We start from the raw sequence: 15,055 nt of genomic DNA, 5'->3' as shown, positions 1-15,055 counted from the left end.
TATAAAAAAAACTTCAATTAAATATACAATTGGATACAAAATAAAATCCAATTAAATATAGAGGCACAAATCACCAGTTACATTAAAGGAGGTGGGTATTTACAAATTGTCAGTTGGTCTAGTCCCGTTAACCCTAGAGGCAACGGACTAGTTGCATATCCTTCTGCATGATTGTCACCCTCTTTGCATGCACCGCACATAGGTTAGTATCTTCAAAAAGGGTTACAAGATACGCCTCTGCTGCCTCCTGAATCGCCTCCAAGGCAACAGCTTCCATTCTTGCATCTGTCTTGTAGCTGTGAAGAATATCTTTGCATGTACGAGTGAAGGGTGCCCTGCAAATCAGTAGCTTGACACTCCTTTGGTAGTGCTTGATCTCTGCAAAGACTCTGCAATAACGGCGCTGCTTCCTTGGTCGCCGAGGCAGTTGGGCATTGTCGGGGCGAGGTCTCACAGGTCTCCTGTGCAGGTTTCCTTTCTTTCGTTTGTTGGTTGGCTTGGGCTGATTTGGCAAAGGCAAGGTCTTTCCCACATGGGGCGTGCGATAGTTTGTGGGGATGTCTTCGCCTTCCCAGGGTGCATTTACATCTGACCTAGTCGCATCAAGGTTGCTCTCCCTAGAATCGCTTTCATCAGTTTTGCCCTTTGAAAGTCTGCGGTTGGCTTGCTTCTTTTGCCGCCTCGAGGGCTTAGAATGGGGGTGGGTTGATGCAGTGGTTTGGCGGTATGGTCAGCTCGAACGCTTGCGTTGGCTGTGACCCCAACTAGGTCTTCGCTGAGTTCCTTGGAGGGTATTTTGGTTTGGGGGCGGCCGGATGCATGCAAGCTATTTGCTTGGTGCGCGTCATGGGTGGGTGAGTTTGATCGAGTGCACAATGAGCTAAGCAAATAAGGTCTCTTTCATATTTATAGTGCTTTTTATAAAAGGGGTGGGCACCCAAAACAAGTCGGGTGCCCTAATTAAAATTGATTCACACGGTTAAAAAAATTGGGACCACAAACTACGGTAACACGATAAATATAACAATCAAATTTGAAACAACTATAAATTCAAAAGGCAAAATTGGAGCACAAACTACAATAACAATATTCGAAGTAACTACAAATTTTGCTACAATTATGATAAAATGTTAGCCCACATTCTCACTAGCAACATGATTGTGTGATGCACGAGGCATGATAGATTCGTCCCCTCGCTGATCCGCATTGGTTCTACACGCTCTTCTTTGAGCAGCCCTTGCCAACGAGGTAGCTTGTGCACGCTCAATCCAAAGCTTTCGACCAAAGGTGTTTCTAAAAAACCAATTGAACATTTCTTCCAAATAATTCGAATGCACTATGCCTCCTCCATGACGAGTATTTTTTAAAAACACCCCTCTGGCACGGTAATGTGACTTTTCCATGCCTTGTGTGCTCCAAATTTCAAAAGATCCATACTTGTCCATGAAATAAGCTCCATGTGCAAACAAAATATGCTGCATTCATAAAATAATTCGAATGCACTATGCCTCCTCCATGACGAGTATTTTTTAAAAACACCCCTCTGGCACGGTAATGTGACTTTTCCATGCCTTGTGTGCTCCAAATTTCAAAAGATCCATACTTGTCCATGAAATAAGCTCCATGTGCAAACAAAATATGCTGCATTCATAAAATTTAACTACGTAATATTAACAATTATCTAGTAAAGAGCAGAGCATTTGTATTTAACAAATTACCATGTAATGTGTTATATTAGTTTCACCCCCCGAGCATTTTTTATAACGGTTGTGTGAGCTGATTTTGAAAAAAATGTCGTTGCTCTTCCATAGTACTTGTTAACATCATCAACTTTACCATCTTGTCAAAGCAAGCCCATACTTGCTTGCATTGGTTAACAGTTTTTGGATTTGGATCATTGTCCGTTGTACACTTGCACAACTCTTTCCACAGCTCCCACCGCTCCTGTCCCACAATTGTTGGTTCCACATAAGGTTTTCTATACTTTGATGGTGGTTTTTGTAGAAAATGTCTTGCTTTTGCACCACTCATGGACACCTTTTGAGCAATCTCATGGGAGTCACCACCATTCTTTTGGGTTACGATGGAGACGTTACCTCCATGACAACCTATTGAATTGAGAAGATCCTCTACTTTTTTTAAGGCTTCTTTGGACCTTTTAGCAGGTTTCATAGTGAATGCATAGTCAATATGTAGCTTTAAAAGCCAATCAAAAATGTGCATGAACGCATGCAAAGTGCAAAAATGAACATTAGTGAGAGGAAAGTGAATTATAGGATTCCAATCTTTGTCTTTGGATGCCTTATTTGGCTCATCAAGCATAGGGCATCGTAAGATAGAGGTTTCCCATTCCCTTTGCATAAACTCACCAGCACCTTCTCTTCAACCTTCATCTCCTCCGCTGCACCTTGTGGTTGTCCCTTCTTACTTACATTCCCTTTTGGCCTACTCCGATTTTGTTTCTTATAACCCCGAGTGCAAAATGGAAAAGGATACAAAGAATTGGCACCTTGCTTGCATCCAAGCAAGCACTTGATGGTCTTCAAATTGCCACCCAAATGCCAGTCCACATCAAATCTCCCAATACCTTCAATCTCTAGCTGTTCCCCCACAAATTATCCAAGGAATCCTTGCCAACATCCATGCAAGTACCTCATGGTTGTCCTTGGGCATTTCAAATGCACCAAGCCACCAAATATCCTTTTCTAACTGCACACTAAAGGATGGAAAGATTATTTGAACTCCTATAGATGTTCACTCTGCACAAACTACAGCTTCATTCATGAGTGTTAAACTCATCCGCTCAATTCTTCGAAATTTTATGATCTGACACTCATCCAGCTTCAACACAAATATAATTTTTGACCCGACACTCATCCAGCTTCAACACAAATATAATTTTTGACCCAAGAACTATCAAGAAAACAAAAGAGAAGCTTTGTAACACTACTCCTAAAATATGATACTTAACTTGAGTATAAAGAATTTTATACAAACCTGCAGACAGCCCAGTAAACTATAGAAAATAACCATAGCTCTTTGTAGCTTCTTGAGATCAAAAACAATACCTTTGTGTGTGGAAACCCCTTGTCTTCTATGATATTTGCTTGAAAAGAGGTCTTCGAACCCTTCCGACGTTGTGGAGGCTTCTTCGTCAACAAACTATCTTATCTCCAAAAATCTAGCCAAATAAAGCTCGCAAAAAAATCAAACTTGGTGAAAACCATCTACCCAAAACCACAAGCTGGTTGAAATGTGCATGGTGGCCTCAACATGCATGTACTCGCCTAGCTTAGAAAACACATCTTCATTACTAACGTTCTTTGCAAGCTTAACCATGCATGGTATGGGAAACAAATTCTCAGAGATTCCCTTCTTTATCAAAGCATCCTTGAGTAGCTGATGAATTACATTGATCCCTTGGTATTGATGCCCACATCGTCACATGCATTTTGGACGTTTGTGTGCGTCACAATATTTGAAAACTTACGCATTACCTTCTTGGTGACAACATCACTAATGTGCTTTGCTCTAGGGGCACAAAGAAGGGAAATGATGTCCTCTTTAAAGAGGAAGCTTGCCAATAAATTGTCATGACCATCCCGGCTTTGGCTACCACATGCCTCTTGGATGAAGTTCCTAAGATGCAAAATCACATTGTAAAAATTGATGGCAACTAATATAATGCATGTACATTAAATTAAAATTAAAAAATATGATTACCTAGTTGCCATCACTCTCCTCTTACGAGCACCTCCTTTGAGAGCAAGGGTCTCTATAGAAGAAAAGGTTCGTTTACGCTCCCTTACACCTAGCGGTGTCTCCTTTAGTAGCGCAATGGTGTTCTCAAGCTTACATACCTTTTCCTTATTCTCCTTAATAGCATTCTTGAGGACTTCTTCTTCTTTCTTTGACTCCAAGATCCTTTGTTGAAGGTGATGATGGCTAGAGTATAGAGTTTGGTATTGATACATTAAGCATTGCAACATGTTAGTTTCACTCATTGACAACCTTTTGCAATAACCTAGGAGACCTTGCTCTCCTCTACCAACATACTGAAGAAATGTTGAAAGGTTATGGAACGTTGGAGGGTATTGTACAACGGGGTCCACAAGTCCACATTAGTATGACTTGTAGCACGACGTCCACTTTTTGATTCTTCATCTTGAACATTTCGTTTGCTTGATGCAAATTCTTTTGGCAAACAAACATGAACACTCGTTGTACGAGGTGACCGCAATGCAATGGGTATGTTGGTAATGTCATTGAGCTCCATTAGAAGAAATGGATACAGAGTTAGGGAGATATTAGGAGGGAGAGCTTGGGCTGGAAAGAGAGATTAGAGGGGAGTGAATAAAGGATACATTATGCTTACGGAGATTTTCAAGGGGAGAGCTTGGGTGAGATTAGGGGGGAATGAATAAAGGATACATTATGCTTACGGAGATATTCAGGGGGAGAGCTTGGGTGAGATTAGGGGGGAATGAATAAATGATACATTATGCTTATGGAGATATTCAAGGGGAGAGCTTGGGTGAGATTAGGGGGGAGTGAATAAATGATACATTATGCTTAAGGGAGAGATTAGAGGGGAGAGCTTGGACTAAAAGGAGAGATAATAGAAGATTGGGGGAGGATTGGGAGAAGATTAGAAGGGGGGAGAAATGAATAAAGATAAGAAATTATATGTTTATTTAGATTTTGGGAAAAAATGACTAAAAATTTTAAATTTTTGATATATGCATGAGTTGGGGGCAAGTTTTTGAGTGAAACATAGTTCAAATGAGTGAAAAAAAAGTCATTTTTTAGCCCTCATTGACCCACAAAATTGATGATGTGGAAAGTGCAGAGGGTAGTTATTAGGCTGTGAGGTGGACAAGGGTAGTTATTAGGTAGAGAGAGAATGTAGGGGTACCTACACTTGACTCTAGAGAAAGGCTAAAAAAAGCCTATGAAAATAGGCATATTCATTGCACTTGTCTCCTTAAGCATACACATTTTTAGCCTTAACACCTAAAAATTAGGAATCCTTACAAGGCCCATGCAAGGTGCATATATTTCCTAATGTTCTACGATGTATCAGCTCCTATGCAGTCAACTCAAGAGCCAGTTGTTCAGCAAGTTGATAATGCTTCTATTGAGCGAGTGCATGATGAGGCTAGCACCACTAGTCAGCCGCGGAGATCACAAAGAATCTTGCATCCACTAGAGCGGTTGATCCCTGGCCTAGATTTTATCTTGTTACAAATAGTGGTGAGCCATCTTGTTACAAAGAGGCTATGCTAGCTGAGGACCATGCCAAATGGGAACTTGCGATGAAAAATGAGCTTTTTAGCATTCAAAAGAATGGTACTTAGGATCTGGTTCCATTGCCAAAAGGTAAGAAAGCATTGCCTTGTAAATGAGTTTACAAACAAAAGTTTGCATGCAATGTTGGAATGTACAAGGCTTGGTTGGTAGCTAAAGGATTCAAGCAAGAATATGGCATAGATTTCAAAGAAATATTCTCATCGGTGGTCAAGATGACTATGCTACGGGTGTTGCTTGGATTGGTTGCTACAAAGAACCTAGAGCTAGTTCAAATGGATGTAAAGATAGCTTTCTTACATGGTGATCTCGATGAGGAGATCTATATGTAGCAGCCGGAAGGGTTTGCTAAGAAAGGCAAGGAACATCTGGTGTGCAGACATGCCTTTGATCTTATCATTGACAGACATGTTTTTCTTCTCCAATTGTGTTTAACTCACTCTTCAATTGTAGCTTTTTAGCTTTTGTATCTGTCTCATAAATCTTCATTATCTCATCCCAAACTTCCTTGGGTGATGCTACATCCTTTATATGCCCAATCATGGTGTCTTATATACTAACAAAAAGACAATACATGACTTTCCTTGATCCTTGATTCCAATCTTTGAAAGCCTTCACCTGTTCAAGAGTTGGATTCCATTCCGGTACCCTTGCAGGTTATTCATTCTCACCATCTATTTAATCCCACTTTTCCCATTGGGAAATTAGTCATATGGAACTTCCAAGCATGAAAGTTTTTCTTATCCATTTTATCCTACACAATATGGTTGATTCCATCACTAGCCATCTCTGCAAACTTCGAAAAATCTACACACCAATAATTTTTTATAGCAGCACAATCTGTTGCACAATCTGTTGTAACTCTACAAAATCAATACATTTACATCAAAATGGTATAATCAATACATTTACATCAAAATGGTATAATCAAGGTCTAAAGTGTGAGTACATACATGCAATAACCCTTGTAGCCTTAATGTGGAGCAACCACAGTGTCTACACAATCAAAATGGAAACCTGTAGAAAATTGAAACCTAGCAACCATGTCGAAAATTACATGTTAACTCAAAAATGGGGCCCAAAAAGTCCAAAGTTGAAACCCAACCACAAAATTTTAACCCAAAGGGCATATTTTCTTGCCACACTCTAGCTTGCAAAGACAGCACCTCAATCCGATGTCGTTGAGTGTAGTCCAGAATGAAGCTTCTTCCAAGCGCTTCTATCTTCTTGTCTATAGACTCCTATGCCTTGCCTCTTAGCTTGTACCAAGCTCTCATACTATGAAAATAAAGGGGGAAGGGGAGAGCTAGAGATCTTACAAGAACACATACACAAAACCCCAAAGAAGATGCACACAAGATGAGAGGTTGAAACTTGCTTCTGCTTCTTCTCTGCCAACTCAATAATTAAAGTCTACAACTCATACGTAAAGCACTAAACCCTGATTGATAAGCGTTATGTATATGGTCATGTATGAAATTGCTAAGTGAGTTAGTTGGCTAGATTGCCATCACTCTCGGTAGGTAGACCCGTTGATGTAGTCCAGCTGTCAAGCTTGCATCATACGTCGATGGCATAAATGTAGGCTTATCATGAGTGGTGAGCTTGACATCTCAACCCCTCCCCCCCCGCCCCTCCCTTTTCCTCCTTTTCCATGTTTATTTTTTTTCTTCCACCATTGAACTTAAAGTTTTTTTGTTTGTTTGGTTTAATTAATAGATTTTTAAGGTTTTTTGATTGGGGTGGCTTATTTGGGTCCTTTGTTTCAGTAAAACTAAAGTCTAAAGTAAAATTAATTACTTTACATCTAAATAAAACTATATATTTTATACTTTAAACTATGGTTAAAACTAAATGATGCAATATATGGCTATTAATCTTATATAAATTGACTCCAGATGACGTAGGTGTCGGATCGAAAATTCAACAAGCTTAAGGACTCGTGGTAAGGCTCCCAAGACATGGAAATTATGTAGAGTCGCCATGATGAAGCAATTTCTTACGGACCATGCAAAGGATAAAGTTCTTACGGCAAGGGGAGCTTTGCAATATGATAAGAATGAACCGATGCAAAAGTACATCGACAAGTTTTGGGACTTACATCTCAAAGCTACCGTCTTTGAAGACATCGGCTTCCAACCTCAAAAGCAACAATTTTGTGCTGGGCTTCCTGAGGATATGCGAGCCTATATCAATGCACAAAAACCAAAGTCCTTCTCGGCGATTATACATCATGCTATGCTATGCTGGGCTTCCTGAGGATATGCGAGCCTATATCAATGCACAAAAACCAAAGTCCTTCTCGGCGATTATACATCATGCTATGCTAGCCGCAAAGATCTTCAACTCTTCCAACAAAGGTGTTGCAAAGCACATTGAGAAGAGCGAGAAGAATGAGAAGCAAATTGATCGACCTCCTGACGTGGCAAAAAGTCTAATGAAGCCAAGAAGAAGGAGAAAGGTCAATACAAAGGTTCCAATAAGCTTACACCCGAAGAGCTTGACAAGTATCGTAAAGAAAATCGATGCTTTCGTTGTGGGGAGCAAGGTCACACTTATCGTGCATGCCCTACAAAAGGTAACAACAAAAAGGAAGCTCCACAAGCTTCAATGATTAATTCTCATGAGATAGATGATCCCAAAGCATCTCAATTGTGCTATGCAAGGGGGAAAGTTCGCGAGATCAAAATGCTTTCATTCTTTTTGATCCTGGGTCTACCCATAATTTTATTTCAATTGAGTTGGCTCAAAGGTTGGGCATCACTACGGAAGAATTGGGTCCAGCGCTTGAAGCCTTTGGAGCCTTCAAGGGGCAAGAAGTGCCAGTCACCCCGTTGAGATTGGCAAGCTCAGACTCCACCTGCAAGGCTACACGGACTAAGTAGAATTCTTCATTTCACCTCTTACACATGAGGATGTTATTTTGGGAGCCCCATGGTTCCATAGTGTTTATGCTAAGCTAGAATTTCCTGCTAGAGTTATTACCTTATCATCTAGAGATAGAGAGATTCAAATTAAAACTGAAGCTAAGGGTAGCACCATACCTCTTGTATCGAGCGATTCCGCTCAAAAGTTAATGAAAGCACCTCTTTTTACGTATATGACTTTTGTACAAGAGTCTAATGTCCCAAAGTCTATACTAAATGATAATAATAACTCTAGTAAGGATGATAAGGGAAATTCTACAAAGGCTAAGGGTAATTCAGAAGAGGAACTAAGGTGTTATCTTAAGCAATATGAAGATTGCTTTTCAGATTCACTTCCTTCCGAATTACCACCCGTACGTAATGAGGACGAGACCAGGTAGTGCACCCCCCAATAGCCCTTCTTATCGTGTGTCTTACGCACAACAAGAGGAGATTATGTCTCAAGTGAATGAGCTATTAGAAAAGGGACTAGTACGTCCAAGCTCATCACCCTTCTATTCACCCGTACTTTTAGTGCAAAAGAAAGATGGTTCATACCGTATGTGTGTGGACTATCGTGTGCTAAATAAGAGTACAATTAAGAATCGTTTTTCGGTTCCACGTATCGAAGACATATTCGATAAGTTGCAAGGTTCTTCCTATTTTAGTAGGATAGACCTTAAGAGTGGGTACCATCAAATAAGGATTGTAACTGAAGATATTCATAAAACGGCATGGTTTGTATGAATATCTTGTAATGCCTTTTGGCCTTACTAATGCTCCAGCAACCTTTAATAGGTTTTCTTTGATGATATAATTGTATACTCAAAGACACTAAAAGAGCATAAGGAGCATTTAAAGGTAGTATTTGAAGAACTACGTGCTCATAAGCTCTACATTAATGCTAAGAAGAGCGAATTTTTCTTGCAAGAAATTCGTTACCTAGGCCATATTATCTCTAAGGAAGGAATCCGTATGGATCCTGAAAAGCTTAAGGTAATAGAGGAATGGCCACAACCAAAGAGTCTTTATGAGTTAAGGAGTTTCATTGGCATGTGCTCATATTATAGAAGATTTATTGAGAAATTTTCTATAATCACTAGACCATTACATGACTTAACTAAGAAAAAGGTTAAGTTCCAATGGACCTTAAAGGAGCATAATGCGTTTATAACACTTAAGCGGCTAATGTCTCAACCTTTGCTAACGCTCCCTGATTTGGCTAAGACGTTTGAGGTTCACTGTGACGCATGCAGTGATAGTCTAGGGGGAGTCCTTTCTCAAGAAGGCCGACCTATAGCCTATGAAAGCCGTCGTTTGCAACCCCAAGAGCAAACCTTAGGAATCTACGAAAAAGAACTCCTTGCAGTTATACATGCGTTAGATTCATGGAAGCATTATCTATTGGGAACGCCATTTATTATCCGAACGGATCATCAAAGTATTCGTTACTTTATGACTCAAACTAAGCTTTCGGATAAGCAAATTAGATGGGCAAATTTTCTTTCCCAATTTCATTTCCATATTGCACATGTTCCAGGGAAGCTTAAGCTGACGCTCTTTCACGAGACGACCTATGGTGAATGCAGTCTCCATAGCATACAATCATGATCTTACAAGCATGATTGAAAAGTATGCACAAGATGAAGACTATGCATCCATAGTAAAGGCGCTTCAAGAGGGTAAAGCTCATGAACCTTTTGCACTAAAGGAAGGATTCCTTATGTATGGCCAACGACTATGCATAACAAAAGACCTTTGTGAGGTTATGTATGAATCGCATGCACCACCATATGTGGGGCATAGAGGGATTCAAACGACGACACAGGCCACAGAGACTTACTTCTATTGGCCATCTACATTAGGGAAAATTTGGACTCAAAAAGGGGCCTTGTAAGAGATCCCTTGGGATGGTGATGTGGACAAAGCAAGCCAATAAATCCACATATAATATTGGAGGGCACGTGCGTCGTTTTTGAGTTCTTTATTCCATTAACTGACATGTAGGGTGTTTTTTAATTCAAAACAATGCATCTTGAGTATAGTTTTTTATTCCCACTATGGTGCCTTATTTTATTGAAAAAAGACACCACTCTCTTTCTTCATTACACTTTTGAATGTAACGAAGCCAACTCTGCTAACCGAACTTAGTCCCTGCAACCCGTCATCTTGCATTGTCTCCCTCATTGTCTTCCCGATTGCACAACCACTACCACTCCAAATCCGAGTTTTTTTGAGCGGGAGGTTTTTGATTTTCTCTTCTTCTCAAGGCGGCAAGTTTTGAAAAAGGATGGAAAAGTGTTTGTTCTTCATGCGCCATACCTGCTTGTGCATGAATAACAATCCCATTTCTTACCTTTTTCAAGTGAGGGTTGTGCTTACAAGTACTCTGTACATTTGGGTTCATCCAGGATACCAACAAGTTTGTTTGATGGACAAGGAGGTATTATTTAGTGATGTTGTCTTTTGGTTTTAATGAAGCAATCTTCTTCACGGGAGATAAGTGTAATATCTAAGGTTTTTTTTGGTTAAAGTGTGAGTTCATTATGCTTTTTGGTGTTGTTAAAGCACAGAACAATGCAATGGAACCTGTGCAGCAAAAGAGGAAAAAGGTGGACATCCACTTCCAAGTAGAACCCGATTATGCTCCCTGCTGTAAGAGAAATTGGTCTAGGCCAGCATGCGAAGCCCGCATTACTGAGCTTCGAAATGAAGGAAAGAAAAACATGGACCTTTGGTTGGATGGTAGTATTTACCCACCAGATCCAACCTCCTCTCAATCTCCATCATTCTTTGGGTTGACAAGTTTCTTCAAGTTTGTGTGTGAGGGTGAAAATGGATTGCTTGGGTATTGCAAAAGACTGTTTGGCCAATGTCAAAGTATCTTTGAAAGACATTTGAGTGATAGAGATGCCAGGATAAAAATGCTTGAAGGTGCGAATTTTTACTTGGCATCGATCACAACAGCTTTGCAAGCTTCAAACGAGGACAAGGCAAAAGTTTGTGCTGGGTTACAAAAAGAGTTTGATCATTTGCAGCAGACTATTTGTAAGATGCAGGACACTATAAAGGAGAAGAATGAAATTTTGGCAGTTCGAGAAATCAACAATTTCACATTGGAGAGTGAGAATGCACACCTTCGAAAACAACTTGAAAAGTTCAACAGAAAATTGCAATATTTGAAAGACACGCCATTAGGTGCTCGATTACGCAAGAGAAAGATCAAACCATTGGAAGAACTCAATGTTGGAGGTGGCCAATGGAAGCGTCGTGTAAAAGCTTGCAGGTATTGGGATCTATAATTTCTTTGAGCTTAAATTTCTTTGAGCACTCACTTTCATTTTCATCTTTAGTTCCTTTCTTGGAGATGGGGGATTGGGTGTGGGGGTGGTATAGTTAGATGAATGGTGGACTGAAATAGCTATCGTTGTTGCTTCAGGATGGTAACAGATGTTGTGGGTCCAAAAGAGCAAGGTTCTGATATATTTGGCAAAGTTCTGACAAGAGACATCATGGAGTCAGCAATACAGCATCCTAAGTTTGCAAGACTTCGATCAGACATAGCAAAGCAATCCTTGCAAGAGGTGAGTGAAGCATTCACGCCTGCAGATGCACAAGGTATATGTGACATGGCTGGTATAAGCACAAAGTCTTACAGGATGTTGTTTAATAAAGTAAAAGAGGGTTTCAATTGCAAGCTTGGAAAAAAGACAGTAATTCCCATTCCAAAACCATTTCACGTAAACAAAGCTCGAAATATTCTCAACTTGGGAATGGTCGAACTTGTTGGAGAGCCTTGTCACGTGTCTAGCACATTGACAGTGACTAAAAAGAGCGGGGAACAGAAAATTATAGAGCTTACAGAGTTCAACAATTTCATCATGGATGTTCGTAAATTACAAATGGCTATGGTGAAATTTTATGACATCAGTGTACATGAGTGCAATGGAAGGCTAAAATTTGTTTTGAAACTTGATGAGAGTGAGGTGATCAAAGGACAGAAGCTGGAAAGGGTTAGCATTACTTTAATGAATAGAGCTTTGGATGCAAGTATCAGTAATGCTGATGAGAAGCACTTTAGTGTACAATCCGAAAATGAGATTTGGTGGCTGGCTGCATTTGAGGTGACGTGCTTTCCATTTTTAAATAAAGAATATTATGTTGCTATCCTCTTGTTATGATGTTGTAGACAATCTAATAGTTGTTGTTAACAGGTTCCAACAGAGACCCATGAAATTCTGAAGTGGTACTTCAACCAGACTGAGCTTCCTTCCACTATCCAGCAGCAGTCGAATGGCGAAAAGCTTTATGTAGAAGGATATGGTGAATATGAGGTTGAATGGCACCTGGCTGCAGATCTTAAAACCTTGAAATGCATGTTTGGTATTTCCCAAGGAGCAATGGCCAAGTATCCTTGCCTGTATTGTATGACCGAACGAGGTGTCTCCAAAGGAGGAAAAGAGAGAGAATGGAAATGCCCAAATGCAATCAGTAATAGGCGTGAACCCCCAAATCGTGATGCTCCAGGAGTGGATCCTACTTGGGATCCAATTCTTCCTATCCCTTTGATCAGAGTTCATATTTGTGTTTTGCATGCGCTGGTTAGAATAATTGAGAAACTAGTCTACATGTACATCGAATTTTCATGGAATATGAAACCAGCAGTAGAGAGTGAAAGAACTATTAAAAAAATAGAGCAAGTGCTTTCAGATGCAGGTTTACATTGTGGTCAAGTGAAGATTGAGAAGGACTTGAGAAGATCAGGGAAGACCGGGAATGTTCCTAGCAAACCATGTTTTGGAGGTGCAAAAGCCAGAAAGTTCTTATCTAATCATACCCAGAGAGGTCATCTGGGTACAGATTTTGAGGTGTGGAGGAAGCTTCATGCAGCTGTACCTGACCGAGGCTCTTCAGGACAAGCAAGGGTGGCAAAGGCCAAAGCGTGGTTGGCGCTTGATCGCCTAGCACCTTTGTTGCAAAAAGCAAGGTTTGAAGATGGGGATGTTGAGAAATTTGAGGCAGTTGTGACAGAGTTCTACACTAGCTATGAAAAGGCATGGGGTGCGACAAACTTGACACAATACATGGTTATTACTTGAAAACCTACAGCTTTGAGTATTTTTTGTTGTTCAAAAAATATTGTACGATACTAAATGTCTTGTTGTTGTTGAGCATTTGTAGCACATTTTGCATGCACATGGAACCTTCTTTGCGGAAGAGTTTGGAAGCCTTGGGATTTGGTCTACCCAAGGCATGGAAAGATCTCATTGGCAAGCACGTTGTGCCTATCAAAGGGCCACTCAACATGGAGGAGGAATAAAGAAAAGTAATCCCATGAAGCAACTATGTCAGTGGTGGTATAGGCGGATTCAAGTGAGGGCTCGTGTGAAGATCAAACATGCTGAATCAGCTGTGTCATGTGCAATAAGAAAGGTTCAGGCTGAACGGAGACGTTCAATATATGTCTCCTCACAGGGAAAGCAGAATCATGCTGAATGGCTAAGACAACGACAAAGACAGGGCAGAGTGTGGAAGAAAATTGATCATTGAAATATATATTGTAAAACAATGATGTAACTGAGAAAGATTTTAAAAGAACAAGAGCTTTCATCTATGTCCCATATAAATGTTTCCAATATATATACATTTCATAGTTTGCAATGGTAAACAAGAAGAGTATTGAGAAATATGACGAAACTTCTGAGAAACTGGAACAATCTAAATTTGTTAATCTTGAACAGAGACTTCCCCCAGCCGAGCCTTTTTTGTTGACGTTTCTGCATCATCTTCTTCATCCTCTATTAATGGCACAAGAGGGACCATTGGTCTTGCTGTTCTAAGAAGATGCTTCTTCCCGCAATCACTCAACAGATTGGGATCTGTGATTCCACATGCCAACCCGTAAGCAGCATATGTTAAATAATATTTACATCTTAACGAATATACTCCAGGTCCCTCTCCAAAAATTCGAACAGCTGCTTGCCGCTCCAGAAGTATTGCCTTGTTTGCATTCAGCCTTACGTGGTAGCCACCTAAATACCTGGATAAAGTCTTTATCGCCATCAGAGGAAAACTGGCGTTGTCCTTCGAGTAGCTAGCGTGGAATATCACAATTTGAGGGAATGTTAGGCGGTGTATATATGTTCCTAGTGTCGAATCGTGGCCCAATCCCGCCATACGCTTGCCTGAAGCACGTTTGAGGAATGTGTCTTCATATATTTCCAGCTGAAAAAATAAAGGAGCATTAGCCAGAAACAACATCACCAAACATTTCAGGACAAAGTTGATAAAGCCAAATCCAGAACAAAATAAAACTAACCTCTTGGTTCTCATCTGCTTCAAGCAAGGCGTCTTGCCATAAATTAGTGCTCGAACTAGGAACATTTTCCGCTGACTTGTTTGGCACATCCCTACACCCTCCCATGTTGGTGATATTCAATCTGTCCCTTGCTTCTTGTAGCTCTTCCTCTGTGGCATCTTTTCCTTCATATCTAAGGGCATCAGCATAGATCATATTTAGTGTTGCTGCAGCAGAAAGGAACTCAGTGTCTTTTACATGGCTATCCAGTAGCAGGTACTTGTCTATCCCATCATCATCTACAAAATTGTCATCGACCTCCAGATTCTGGGCTATGAAAGCTATGCACTGATCTTCCCTTAAGTTAAATACACGTTGTATGTCTGTCAGCAATATATACTCTGAGTCTCCTACTTGGTAGGAGGGGAGTAATGGCGTTGGAATGGGGGAGGAGTCATCTGATTCAATCACAAGCTGACCTACATCACTGTTTTGTTCTCTAACTGCCTCAATATCAACCACCGAACTAAGCTTCCTCTCTTCT

Source organism: Cibotium barometz, chromosome 28 (assembly GCF_041138505.1).
Source record: "Cibotium barometz isolate CiBa-2024 chromosome 28, ASM4113850v1, whole genome shotgun sequence".
Classification (NCBI taxonomy): domain Eukaryota; kingdom Viridiplantae; phylum Streptophyta; class Polypodiopsida; order Cyatheales; family Cibotiaceae; genus Cibotium; species Cibotium barometz.
This window is presented reverse-complemented; position numbering follows the sequence as displayed.